At 42.5% G+C, this 14,104-nt stretch overlaps 1 long non-coding RNA gene across 1 annotated transcript; it reads left to right on the forward strand.

Moving 5' to 3' along the window:
- Positions 1-6,391: 6,391 nt before the first annotated feature.
- On the forward strand, positions 6,392-7,846 carry LOC135555142 (uncharacterized). Its single transcript, XR_010457839.1, has 5 exons — positions 6,392-6,489; positions 6,599-6,782; positions 6,889-7,052; positions 7,459-7,556; positions 7,696-7,846. It is a non-coding gene; the product is annotated as an uncharacterized LOC135555142 (long non-coding RNA).
- The last annotated feature ends 6,258 nt before the right edge of the window (positions 7,847-14,104 follow it).

Genomic DNA, 14,104 nt, shown 5'->3' on the forward strand with positions numbered 1-14,104 from the left:
ATGGTGCAGCTGTAGAACCTTTTGAGGATCTGAGGACCCAGGCCAAATCTGTTCTGTCTCTTGAGAGGGAATAGGTTTTTTCGTCTGTCTTGGTGTGTTTGGACCATGTCAGTTTGTTGGTGATGTGGACACCAAGGAACTTGAAACTCTCAGCCTGCTCCACTACAGCCCCGTTGATGAGAATGGGGGCATGCTCGGGCCTCCTTTTCCTGTAGTCCATAATCATCTCCTTTGTCTTGATCACGTTGAGGGAGAGGTTGTTGTCCTGGCACCAAACAGCCAGGTCTCTGACCTCCTCCCAATAGGCTGTCTCATCGTTATCAGTGATCAGCCCTACCACTGTAATGTCGCCGGCAAACTTAATGATGGGGACTGAGCACGCACCCCTGAGGGGCCCCCGTGTTAAGCGGACGTGTTGTTACCTACCCTCACCACCTGAGGGCGGCCGTCAGGAAGTCCAGGATCCAGTTGCAGAGGGAGGTGTTTAGTCCCAGGGTCCTGAGCTTAGTGAGGAGCTTTGAGGGCACTATAGTGTTGAACGCTGAGCTATAGTTAATGAATAGCATTCTCACAAAAGTGTTATTTTGTCCAGGTGGGAAAGGGCAGTGTTGAGTGCAATAGAGTTTGCATCATCTGTGGATCTGTTGGGGCGGTATGCAAAATGGATTGTGACTAGGGTTTCTGGGGTAATGGTAACCAGCCATTCAAAGCACGTCATATGGCTACAGATGTGAGTGCTACGGATCGGTAGTCAGTTATGCATGTTACCTTAGTTTTCTTGAGCACAGGGACTATGGTAGTCTGCTTGAAACATGTTTGTATTGCAGACTCAGTCAGGGACAGGTTGAACATATCAGCAAATACATGCCAGTTGGTCACATGTTGGAAAGATAAAATAAAATCCCCTCGAGGGATGCCATTGAAGTGCAAGCTACATACAGACAGCAACAATAACAGTTACAGCTAGGTAGCTAACGTTAGCAATGGACATTACACCAGTGGAAATCTGTCCTTTGGTCTGATGAGTCCAAATTTGAGATTTTTGGTTCCAACCGCTGTGTCCTTGTCAGATGCAGAGTAGGTGAACGGTTGATCTACACGTGTGGTTCCCACCGTGAAGCATGTAGGAGGCCCCCACTAATATACAGTTGAAGTCGGAAGTTTACATAAACTGAGGTTGGAGTTATTTCAATTCGTTTTTTTCAACCACTCCACAAATTTCTTGTTAACGAACTATAGTTTTGGCAAGTCAGTTAGGACATCTACTTTGTGTTTGACACAAGTATAACTACATTTGAAGTCAGAAGTTTACATACACCTTAGCCAAATTCATTTAAACTGAGTTTTTCAGAATTCCTGACATTTAATCTGAGTAAAAATAACCTGTTTTAGGTCAGTTAAGATCACCGCTTTATATTAATAATGTGAAATGTCAGAATAATAGTTGAGATAATGATTTATTTCAGCTTTTATTTCTATCATCACATTCCCAGAGGGTCAGAAGTTTATGTACACTCAATTAGTATTTGGAAGCATTGCCTTTAAATAGTTTAACTTGGGTCAAACGTTCCTGGTAGCCTTCCACAAGCTTCCCATAATAAGTTGGGTGAATTTTGGCCCATTCCTCCTGACAGAGCTGGTGGAACAGAGTCAGGTTTGTAGGCCTCCTTGTTCACACATGCTTTTTCAGTTCTGCCCGCAAATCTTCTATAGGATTGAGGTCAGGGCTTTGTGATGACTTTGTTATACTTAAGCCATTTTTCCACAACTTTGGAAGTATGCTTGGGGTCATTGTCCAGTTGGAAGACCCATTTGCGACCAAACTTTAACTTCCTGACCGATGTCTTGACATGTTGCTTCAATATATCCACATAATTTTCCAACCTCATGATGCCATCTATTTTGTGAAGTGGACCAGTCCCTCCAGCAGCAAAGCACCCCCACAACATGATGCTGCCACCCCCGTGCTTCACGGTTGGGGTGTTGTTCTTTGGCTTGCAAGCCTCCCCTTTAATGACCAACATAGGACCAAACAGTTGTCATGATTTTTGAAATCAGTGGACCAAGGTGCAGCGTGATAGGCGTACATTATACTTTATTAAATGAACACCAAACAAAAACAACAAAATACTAACCGAAACGTGACGCTACTGGTGTGCACACAGGCAACTATCTGTAGACAAGATCCCACAAAGCAGAATGAGGAAATGGCTACCTAAATATGACCCCCAATGAGAGACAATGATAAACAGCTGTCTCTGATTGGGAACCATACCAGGCCAACATAAACCATTAATCACCTAGATGACCCACCCTAGACACTATCACGCCCCAACCAACATAGAGAATAAACAGCTCTCTATAGTCAGGGCGTGACAACAGTTCTATTTTTGTTTCATCAGACCAGGACTTTTCTCCAAAAAGTATGATCTTTGTCCCCATGTGCAGTTCCAAACCGTAGTCTGGCTTTTTCATGGCGGATTTTGAGCAGTGGCATCTTCCGTGATGTGTGGCCTTTCAGGTTATGTCGATATAGGACATGTTTTACTGTGGATATACAGTGGGGCAAAAAAGTATTTAGTCAGCCACCAATTGTGCAGGTTCTCCCACTTAAAAAGATGAGAGAGGCCTGTAATTTTCATCATAGGTACACTTCAACTATGACAGACAAAATTAGAAAAAAAATAAGTATTTGGTCACCTACAAACAAGCAAGATTTCTGTCTCTCACAGACCTGTAACTTCTTCTTTAAAAGGCTCCTCTGTCCTCCACTCGTTACCTGTATTAATGGCACCTGTTTGAACTTGTTATCAGTATAAAAGACACCTGTCCACAACCTCAAACAGTCACACTCCAAACTCCACTATGGCCAAGACCAGAGAGCTGTCAAAGGACACCAGAAACAAAATTGAAGATTTTGGGAAGACTGAATCTGCAGTAGGTAAGCAGCTTGGTTTGAAGAAATCAACTGTGGGAACAATTATTAGGAAATAGAAGACATACAAGACCACTGATAATCACCCTCGATCTGGGGCTCCACGCAAGATCTCACCCCGTGGGGTCAAAATGATCACAAGAACGGTGAGCAAAAATCCCAGAACCACACGGGGGGACCTAGTGAATGACCTGCAGAGAGCTGGGACCAAAGTAACAAATCCTACCATCAGTAACACACTACGCCGCCAGGGACTCAAATCCTGCAGTGCCAGACGTGTCCCCCTGCTTAATCCAGTACATGTCCAGGCCCGTCTGAAGTTTGCTAGAGAGCATTTGGATGATCCAGAAGAAGATTGGGAGAATGTCATATGGTCAGATGAAACGAAAACATAACTTTTTGGTAAAAACTCAACTCGTCATGTTTGGAGGTCAAAGAATGCTGAGTTGCATCCAAAGAACACCATACCTACTGTGAAGCATGGGTGTGGAAACATCATGCTTTGGGGCTGTTTTTCTGCAAAGGGACCAGGACGACTGATCTGTGTAAAGGAAAGAATGAATGGGGCCATGTATCGTGAGATTTTGAGTGAAAACCTCCTTCCATCAGCAAGGGCATTGAAGATGAAAGGTGGCTGGGTCTTTCAGCATGACAATGATCCCAAACACACCGCCCGGGCAACGAAGGAGTGGCTTCGTAAGAAGCATTTCAAGGTCCTGGAGTGGCCTAGCCAGTCTCCAGATGTCAACCCCATAGAAAATCTTTGGAGGGAGTTGAAAGTCCGTGTTTCCCAGCAACAGTCCCAAAACATCACTACTCTAGAGGAGATCTGCATGGAGGAATGGGCCAAAATACCAGCAACAGTGTGTGATAACCTTGTGAAGACTTACAGAAAATGTTTGACCTCTGTCATTGCCAACAAAGGGTACATAAAAAAGTATTGAAATAATCTTTTGTTATTGACCAAATACTTACTTTCCACCATAATTTGCAAATAAATTCATTAATATTCCTACAATGTGATTTTCTGGATTTTTTCCCCTCATTTTGTCTGCCATAGTTGAAGTGTACCTATGATGAAAATTACAGGCCTCTATCATCTTTTTAAGTGGGAGAACTTGCACAATTGGTGGCTGACTAAATACTTTTTTGCCCCACTGTAGATACTTTTGTGCCTGTTTCCTCCAGCATCTTCACAGGGTCCTTTGCTGTTGTTCTGGGATTGATTTGCACTTTTCGCACCAAAGTACATTAATCTCTAGGAGACAGAACACGTCTCCTTCCTTCGCGGTATGATGGCCTCGTGGTCCCATGGTGTTTATACTTGTACACTATTGTTCGTACAGATGAAGGTGGTACCTTCAGGCATTTGGAAATTGCTCCCAAGGATGAACCAGACTTGTGTAGGTCTACAATTTTTTTTCTGAGGTCTTGGCTGATTTCTTTTGATTTTCCCATGATGTCAAGAAAAGAGGCCCTGAGTTTGAAGGTAGGCCTTGGAATACATTCACAGGTACACCTCCAATTGACCCAAATGTTAGTTTATGTAAACTTCTGACCCACTGGAATTGTGATACAGTGAATTATAAGTGAAATAATCTGTCTGTAAACAATTGTTGGAAAAGTGACTTGTGTCATGCACAAAGCAGATGTCCTTACCGACTTGCCAACATTATAGTTTGTTAACAAGAACGTTGTGGTTGTTGAAAAACAAATTTTAATGACTCCAACCTAAGTTTTTGCAAACTTCCGACTTCAACTGTATGGTCTACACTTTTCATGTAGGTTTGTCACTCATAGGAAAGGAAAGGGGGATACCTCGTCAGTTGTACAACTGAATGCATTCAACTGAAATGTGTCTCCCGCATTTAACCCAACCTCTGAATCAGAGAGGTTTAGGGGGCTGCCTAGATCGACATCCACATCTTCTGCCTTGCTCAGGGGAAGAACGACAGAGTTTTACCCTGTCAGTTTTGGGATTGGTAGAAAAACAAGTTTTAATGACTAAGGGGGGGGTGAAAGAAAGGTTGAGAGAGAGGTGGGAAGAGAATGGAAGACAGAGAGAGAGATGGAGAGAGAGAAACAGAGAGATAAAGACAGCAGTGCAAGTGTACTTAGACTAGAGTATTTCAACAACTCTTCTCTTCCAACTTATTAGGCAATCATATGTATCAACGGGGGAAGGATTGCCATCCACACAGGAGAGTGATTTTTAGTAAGGAGGAGAAGGAGGCCATGCTGACCGAGATACATGTTGGCCATTTTGGAGTGAAGCACATGATTGCCAAAATCAACCGACGCTTCTTCTGATGGAGAATTGTCAAGGAGGTGGAATGTTGGACAAGTTAAATAACCTTTTGTTTATCAATCACATCCTATTATATCTGAAAATATTTTGATTTCAATAAATGTCATATCGGAGACCACACAATGTTTTAATTTGTCACTTTTTGCTTAAAGGTCAGTACCCTTTCTATCCTGCCAGAAGTTTGAGAGGAGGAAGACTGTGGCGCCGGAGTTGAAGCCCATCAAAGTTGTTTCACTAAGGCACGTGACCGATAAGTGTCCCAATTCAAATTTTGCCACGATAAGTTGTTTTATAATGGATGCTTTATTTCACCACAGCATAGTTCAATATTATAGAATGTGTGTGTGTGTGTGTGTGTGTGTGTGTGTGTGTGTGTGTGTGTGTGTGTGTGTTTGTTTGTGTGTGTGTGTGTGTGTGTGTGTGTGTGTGTGTGTGTGTGTGTGTGTGTGTGTGTGTGTGTGTGTGTGTGTGTGTGTGTGTGTGTGTGTGTGTGTCAGTATCCTGACAAATATGAAAATCTGCATACTGTATGATACAGATTTGGTAAGTATAAAGTTATCTTCTCTTTAAATGTTAGGGGTGGACCTCGTTGGACCACTTTAAATGTCAGGGGTGGACCTCATTGGATCACTTTAAATGTCAGGGGTGGACCTCATCGGACCACTTTGAATGTCAGGGGTGGACCTCATCGGACCACTTTGAATGTCAGGGGTGGACCTCATCAGACCACTTTGAATGTCAGGGGTGGACCTCATCAGACCACTTTGAATGTCAGGGGTGGACCTCATCGGACCACTTTAAATGTTAGGGGAGGACCTCATCGGACCCTTCACGAAATTCAGGAATGGCAACAGCTGGTGTCTGACAGCAACCGATCACTTTATCAAGTGTGTGGGGGCAATACCCATTAAGGTCATTTAATGAAGAGAATGTGCTTGACTCTAAATTCCCTTCTGTAACCCATTAAAAAGGGTGCTTGGAACCAAAAAGAGATTTTCGTTTTGTATGATACCCATCAACAATGAGACTGGCCAGGACACCTCCAAGGCGATGATGGACATCTTCTACCCACAGTTTACCCATAATTGACTTAGTGTTGTTGTTTGTCTATTGCTATTTTTCTATGACGTACTTTCAGATCACTGAAACCCCACCAGATGTGGTGGAAGTTGTCAAACCAGATCAGAACGCCTTCGAGGACCACCTTCAGGCACGGACTGAGAAGGATGTAGAGGTTTTCGACCAGGTGAAATTGATAGTCCGTTGTTAATTTATTTTCTGGCCCTCCAAGAGACATGTAAGAAATGTATTTGTAATACGAAATATAATTGCATTTATTCCTGTTATCAATCAAGGTGAGACTGAACATCGACAAGGCACAGGAGAAACAGCAGGAAAGCTATGGGAGCAAAATCAAGAATGGAACCATGTGCTACGACATCCGGGCGAATTACTTGGTTTGGAAGAAGGACAAAAGGAAGGCGAGACCTGGGAAAACTCGCTGCTCTTCGCTCCTAGCTGGGGTCACCATCTATTAAGGTGAATCTAAAAAATCTCAGATATTAACTATTTGCATTTGCATGTAAAATAACCTGAAGCAAGTTTTAGTTTCCCCTAACACTGATATTTTTCTCTGTCTTCCTAGGGTGGAAGCCACACTCTTCTCCAGTTGGAGCAGTTGGACGGTCGACCACTGAAAGCACTGACGCCCTACACTTCGGTGAAGCCCAATAGACAAAGTATTTTAAGCTTTGTGTAATGGCTTTCGTCGTCGGATGAGGAAGAGTAGTCGGACCAAAGCGCAGCGTGGTAAGTATTCATGTTTGTTTATTGAACTGAACACTATTACAAAATAACAAAAGAATAAATTAAACCAAAACTGTCCCGTAAGGTGCAAACACTAAACAGAAAATAACAACCCACAAAACCCATGTGGAAAAAAGCTACTTAAGTATGGTTCCCAATCAGAGACAACGATAGACAGCTGTCCCTGATTGAGAACCATACCCGGCCAAAACAAAGAAATACAAAAGAAAAGAAAAAGGACATAGAACGCCCACCCAAATCACACCCCGACCAAACCACAATAGAGACATAAAAAGCTCTCCACGGTCAGGGCGTGACACTTTGGGTGACATTTGAGAAAGCAAGAAATGGTAGTTATGCTGAGCTTATAAAATATAACTCTTCAATTTACCTCTCCAAATGACTTTAGGACCATCGACTGTTCAAGCCCCCAGTAGGTATCCCATCCACCAGAACCAGTGAGTTTGTGATTCTCTGTGCTCTGACTCGGAGGGGGACCAGCTTAAGGTAGGCTATACCTTCCAAAAATGTTGAAAAGTACATATCTCCCATTTATAGCACTGCATTAATCCATCAAATTTTATCACAGTAAAGTGTAACCTGTGTGTTTGCTTGTTTACGTCTCTGTCTTCTCTAACTCTGCTAGGGGTTCTGTCCAACACCCAGACGTGGATCCTCCTGATGTCCTTCAATACCAGCCACCCTCCATCTTTTCATTACATCATCTACAACTACTGTTATTAACTAAAAACACTAGCACTGCCAACCCTCAGAAAAAAGAGTGCAGCAGTGCCTTGACTTTGCAGTCTCCCTCTCCATGTCCCCCTTCCGAGACTGACTCCCTGTTGAGAACAAGTGACAGGCAGACCCTCCCACCCACACAGCAACCACTGGCTTACTTGCTTCTAGTTCTTAGGAAACTTTGCATAATTTTGTTTTTCTGTATTATTTCTTACATTGTTAGCCCAGAAATCTTAAGTGTTATTACATACAGCCAGGAAGAACTATTGGATATCAGAGCGGTGTCAACTTAGCAGCACTACGACCAGGAATATTACTTTTCAGAAGAGGATCTGCACCACCCAGGGCATTTTAATTGATTCCAGAGGCCGAGCCAAAACAACGCCGCCGGAGAAGAGGGAGTCGTCAGACTTCGGAGGCGCGCACACCACCCACCCCTTCCGATTATATTACTTGCTAATGTCCAGTCCCTAGATAACATGGGTTGCTTTCCAGAGAAACATCAGGGATTGTAACATACTCTGTTTCACGGAAACATGGCTCTCTTGGGATATGCTGTCGGAGTCGGTACAGCCACCTGTATTTTCAGTGCATCGCGCCAACAGGAATAAACATCTCTACGGGAAGAAGAAGGGCGGGGGTGTATGTTTCATGATTAATGACTCATGGTGTAATTGTAACAACATACAGGAACTCAAGTCCTTTTGTTCACCTGACCTAGAATCCCTCACAATCAAATGCCGACCATATTATCTCTCAAGAGAAATCTCTTCAGTTATTGTCACAGCCCTGTATATCCCCCCTCAAGCCGATATGATGACGGCCCTCAAGGAACTTCACTGGACTTTATGCAAACTGGAAACCATATATCCTGAGGCTGAATTTATGGTAGTTGGGGATTTTAACAAAGCAAATTTGAGAAAAATGCTACCTAAATTCTATCAGCATATTGACTGTAGTACTCGCGCACTGGACGATTGTTACTTCAGAGATGCATACAAGGCCCTCCCCCGCCCTCCTCTCGGCAAATCTGACCACGACTACATTTTGCTCCTCCATTCCTAAAGGCAGAAACTCAAACAGGATGTACCCGTGCTAAGGACTATTCAACGCTGGTCTGACCAATCAGAATCCACGCGTCAAGATTGTTTTGATCACGCGGACTGGGATATGTTCCTGGGTAGTCTCAGAGAATAATATTGTATAGTATAGTATACGCTGATTCGGTGAGTGAGTTTATAAGGAAGTGTATAGGAGCAGTTGTGCCCTCTATGACTATTAAACCCTACCCTAACCAGAAACCGTGGATAGATGGCAGCATTCGCGCAAAACTGAAAGCGCGTACCCTGCATTTAACCATGGCAATGCGACTGGTAATATGGCAGAATACAAACAGTGTAGTCATTCCCTCCGCTAGGCAATCAAACAAGCAAAATGTCAGTATAGAGACAAAGTGGAGTCGCAATTCAATGACTCAGACACGAGACGTATCTGACAGGGTCTAAAGACAATCACGGACTACTAAAGGAAAACCAGCCACATCGCGGACACCGACGTCTTGCTTCCAGACAAACTAAACACCTTCTTTGCCCACTTTGAGGATAATACAGTGCCACCGACGCAGCCCGCTACCAAGGACTCTCCTGACATGAGTAAGACATTTAAACGTGTTAACCCTCGCAAGGCATCCCGAGCCTCGTCTTCAGAGCATGCGCAGACCAGCTGGCTGGTGTGTTTACAGACATATTCAATCTCTCCCTATCCCAGTCTGCTGTCCCCACATGCTTCAAGATGGCCACCATTGTTCCTGTACCCAAGAATTCATAGGAAACTGAACTAAATGACTCACTTGTGTCATCATGAAGTGCTTTGAGAGACTAGTCAAGGATCCACCTTACCTGTCATCCTAGACCCACTTCAATTTGCTTACCGCCCCAATAGGTCCACAGACGATGCAATCGCCATCACACTGCACACTGCCTTTTCCCATCTGGACAAGAGGAATACCTATGTAAGAATGCTGTTCATTGACTATAGATCAGCATTCAACACCATAGAATCCTCAAAGCTCATCATTAAGCTTAAGCCCTGTGCAATTGGGTCCTGGACTTCCTGACGGGCCGCCCCCAGGTGGTAAAGGTAAGAACCAACATCTCCACTTCACTGATCCTCAATACTGGGGCCCCTCAACACAGGGCCCAGCCCCCTCCTTTACTCCCTGTTCACCCATGACTGCATGGCCATGCACCCTCCAACTCAATCATCAAGTTTGCAGACGACAGTAGTAGGCTCGGTTACCAACAACAACGAGACAGCCGACAGGGAGGAGGTGAGGGCTCTCGGAGCGGTTAAAGGAAGACCCCCTTATCCACATCGACTGGACAGCAGTGGAGAATGTCAAAAGTAGTAAGTTCCTCGGCATACATATCACTGACAAACTGAAATGGTCCCCCCACACAGGCAGTGTTGTGAAGACGGCGCAACAGCGCCTCTTCAACCTCAGGAGGCTGAAGAAATGTGGCTTGTCACCTAAAACCCTCACAAAATTTTACAGATGCAATATTAAGAGGATCCTGTCGGGCTGTATTACCGCCTGGTACGACAATTGCAGGTCGCAACCGCAGGGCTCTCCAGAGTGTGGGGCGTTCAGCCCAACGCATCACCGGAGGCACACTGCCTGCCCTGCAGGCCATTTACAGCATCCGATGTCACAGGAAGACATCAAGGACAACAACCACCCGAGCCACTGCCTGTTCATCCCGCTACCATCCAGAAGGCGAGGTCAGTACAGGTGCATCAAAGCAGGGACAGAGAGACTGAAAAACAGCTTCTATCTCAAGGCCATCCAACTGTTAAACAGCCATCACTAGCACAGAGAGGCTGCTGCCTACATACAGACTTGAAATCATTGGCCACTTTAATAAATGGAACACTACTCACTTTAATAATGACACTTTAATAAGGTTTGCATATCTTGCATTAATCATCTCATATGTATTCTATACTATATATATTATCTTAGCCTATCCCGCTCTGACATTGTTCAGATAGATTGAGATTTGTCTGTATTAGTTATTTGTTGTGGAATTGTTAGATATTACTTGTTAGGTATTGCTGCGTTGTCGGAACAAGAAGCACAAGCATTTCGCTACACTCGCAATAACATCTGCTAAACATGTGTTTGTGACCAATAAAATTTTATTTGATTTGAAAATTGCACACACCAGAATTCAGTATTTTAGTCTATAATTGCCATGTGAGTGTACAAAAAAAATCTGTGAAAAGAAATTCATGACAGAACTGTACCAAAAAAAGATCATTGTTTATGTATTAAAATCTTAAATATTGCCAGGTTGGTTTTCACAGCTGTTTCACAAGGTGTTCATTGTTGTAAGTTGTAAGGTATCCTTTGGTGTTATTTATTTGTTTCACATTATTCACAATAGATACATATACATTCAACCACAAGGGTGTACTAGTGAGCTATGCGAGATAGAACAAATGAATCATAATGGAGAACTACTGAAATGATATTATTTCAGTGTAGATAAGTGAAGGGCAGGTTAAAATAAAATAAAAACATGACAGCCAGACAAACCAGTGTATGAGTCAAATGGATTTGCATATGAATGTAGTGGAAATTAGCTGACTTCATGATCTGTAAGATAAGTAACTTTAATATCAAGCAAATTACACGTTTTTTTTCTTCTGAATGTAGCAATGTTTAAGACATGGAGTTCATGTTGTAATGTTAACAAGGTACCCAAAAGTAGGTTGAAGTAATGTTTTCATTTTATTAGCTAAACAAATACTTGTTTGCATAGCGGTGATGAAAATAACGTAATTTAGGCTGTAATAATCTTCAAACTTCTAATCTTTAGGTCATCACGCCATTGATATAGCAACGGACGCTAATAGTTTATCGAATCCCATTGTGCCGCAGAGGGGGACACCTTTTTGGCTGGGAGGCATTATTTGGCATGACAGGCCTGTGCCCTCCCTGGCCAACCTATGGCTGCACCCCTGCCCAGTCATGTGAAACCCATAGATTAGGGCTTGACTGATTTCCTTATATGAACTGTAACTCAGTAAAATCATTGAAATTGTTGCATGTTGCATTTATATTGTTATTCAGTATAAATGTTTGCAGTGGTCTAGGTTGGATATTTAGCTATTACTTAATTGCTTCAGTGTTTGTTTGCCAGTAAGGACTGAAGACCGTGTCTGAAAATGGCCACAAGGCACGGAGCCCAGTTATTAGAAATAAAAATATACAAAAATGCTTTTTACGACCAGGAAAGTGGGGCCAGGACATCTGGTTCCTATTTCCTGCCTTTGAACTCCTACTAAACGTTCTCTTCATTTCTCTCGCTCTCTCTTTCTCTTTCTTTATGCCCCTTTAATGAGCCTAATGATGAATCAAAGTTTGATCCGAAGTGAGGAGGAGAATAATATGTGAGTTATTTAAATCTCAGTTGACACGTCTAAACAGGCTCTCTCTTGTTATCTCTCGCACTGTTGTGAAGAAAAATGGTCAAATGGCATTTGGAGGGAACATCAATAAATCTGGCTCGGCGAGCTGAGAGACAGACTGCTCTAGTCTGCTGTAATACCATTTTGATTCAACCTGGACTCAGGGGTAGACGTAACATAGCAAATTTGAATTTGGTACACTCAAATAAGTATGATATGTTATGTTTCATGTGTTATGTATTCATTTGTGGATGACCATCATCCACGATATGTTACGAATCACAATCGGTACGATATGTTACAAATTGGATTAATACAATATGTTAGGAATTTGCTAATCGTGTTATATGTTACGAATTCCACATTTGGTGTGGCTAACCTTAGCTAGTTGGCTAGGTGGCTAATGCTAATGTTAGGGTTATGGTTCAGGGTAGAGTTAGAAGTTAGGTTACAGGGTTAAGGGGAAGGGTTAGCTAACATGCTAAGCAGTTGAAAATGAGCTAAAAAGCAGTTGCTAATTAGCTAAAATGCTAATGTTGTTGTTGAAATTCAAACACGCAACATTTGGATTGCTAGTTGTTTACGGTATATGTCTACCCATCCATCCCAACCAACCACTCTACTTTAATTTTTGTTTTAACCTTTTCACACGTGAGTTCCAAATATCTCTAACAATCACCCCAGCGTGAGTTGTTTTATGCAGGTGATGTCAGAATGCACTCACTGTTCCAAAATGTGATTATTACGCAACACACGCTGCCTGCTAATTAACTATAGGCTATGTTTCAACTTGTCAACTTCAAATGATTAATTAACAGTTTGAATTGAGGTGTGTTCCACCTCCTCGTTAATTCACATAGAAGTAGTCCATTTCAGCGTTGCGGACAATTTATATTTGAGGCTTTGCTGAGCCAGATAAACTCCTCTCTTCCAGGCGAACCCACTGCATATCACTCATGTTTGAGCAGGACAAGTATGCATATATTTGGTCAGTTTTGCAAGAATTTGATTTTCTTGCTGCCACTCGCTTTGCCTTCCTTGTTGCTTTACTTACATATAATAACTTTGGACATGTGTGTGTTCCTATCAAAGTAAGTTCCTTATTTTCTGTATATTGTGTTGTCGTGTCTACTGTAGGCATGTCTACAGTTCATACAGTATGTATGTATGGAGGATAATGTATTTACAGTTTTCTTCACATTTTCAATTACTGGTAACAAATAATGCATTCCAATTATTGCATATATTGTAATGGACACGTATGATGTGTGTAAAATACTTTTTGAAGGTTGCACTGATTATAATGAGCTCAGCTATTTGCCAGCTATGTGTGGCGCCATGTTTGTTGACATTATACAATGCATTCTGGGTGTCACGTAATTTGCCAGACCAAAGATGTTATAATGAGGTGAAGGAATGGTTCACTCATCTTTCGGGTAAACCTCCGGAAGTGAATGAAGGGACAACACACCCCCTTCATCATGCATACTATAAACAGACCAAACTCATCTTGTCTCCTCTTATTATATTTGGTTGATGTGAGAAAAAAAACAGGTATGGCAGCGCGCACAAACTACCCATCATCGGGTTACTTTCAATTTCTACAAAGTGTTTTACTCAATTTTTCAATCAATGGTGAGCTCACCCATAATGTGATTCATTATAAATAGCAATTGCTATTAGCTAATTCATATTGTAGTTTCTGTCAGCTGAGAGTTATAAAAATATGACCACTTGTGTTACATCAATCTTTTCTCAGTTAGCGCTAGGACAAATGTAGCCTACATTTTTTCGATTTGGAAGATTGTGTTATGATGGAGCTTCTTCTGTGAATGTCTGAA

Source organism: Oncorhynchus masou, chromosome 15 (assembly GCF_036934945.1).
Source record: "Oncorhynchus masou masou isolate Uvic2021 chromosome 15, UVic_Omas_1.1, whole genome shotgun sequence".
Lineage (NCBI taxonomy): Eukaryota > Metazoa > Chordata > Actinopteri > Salmoniformes > Salmonidae > Oncorhynchus > Oncorhynchus masou.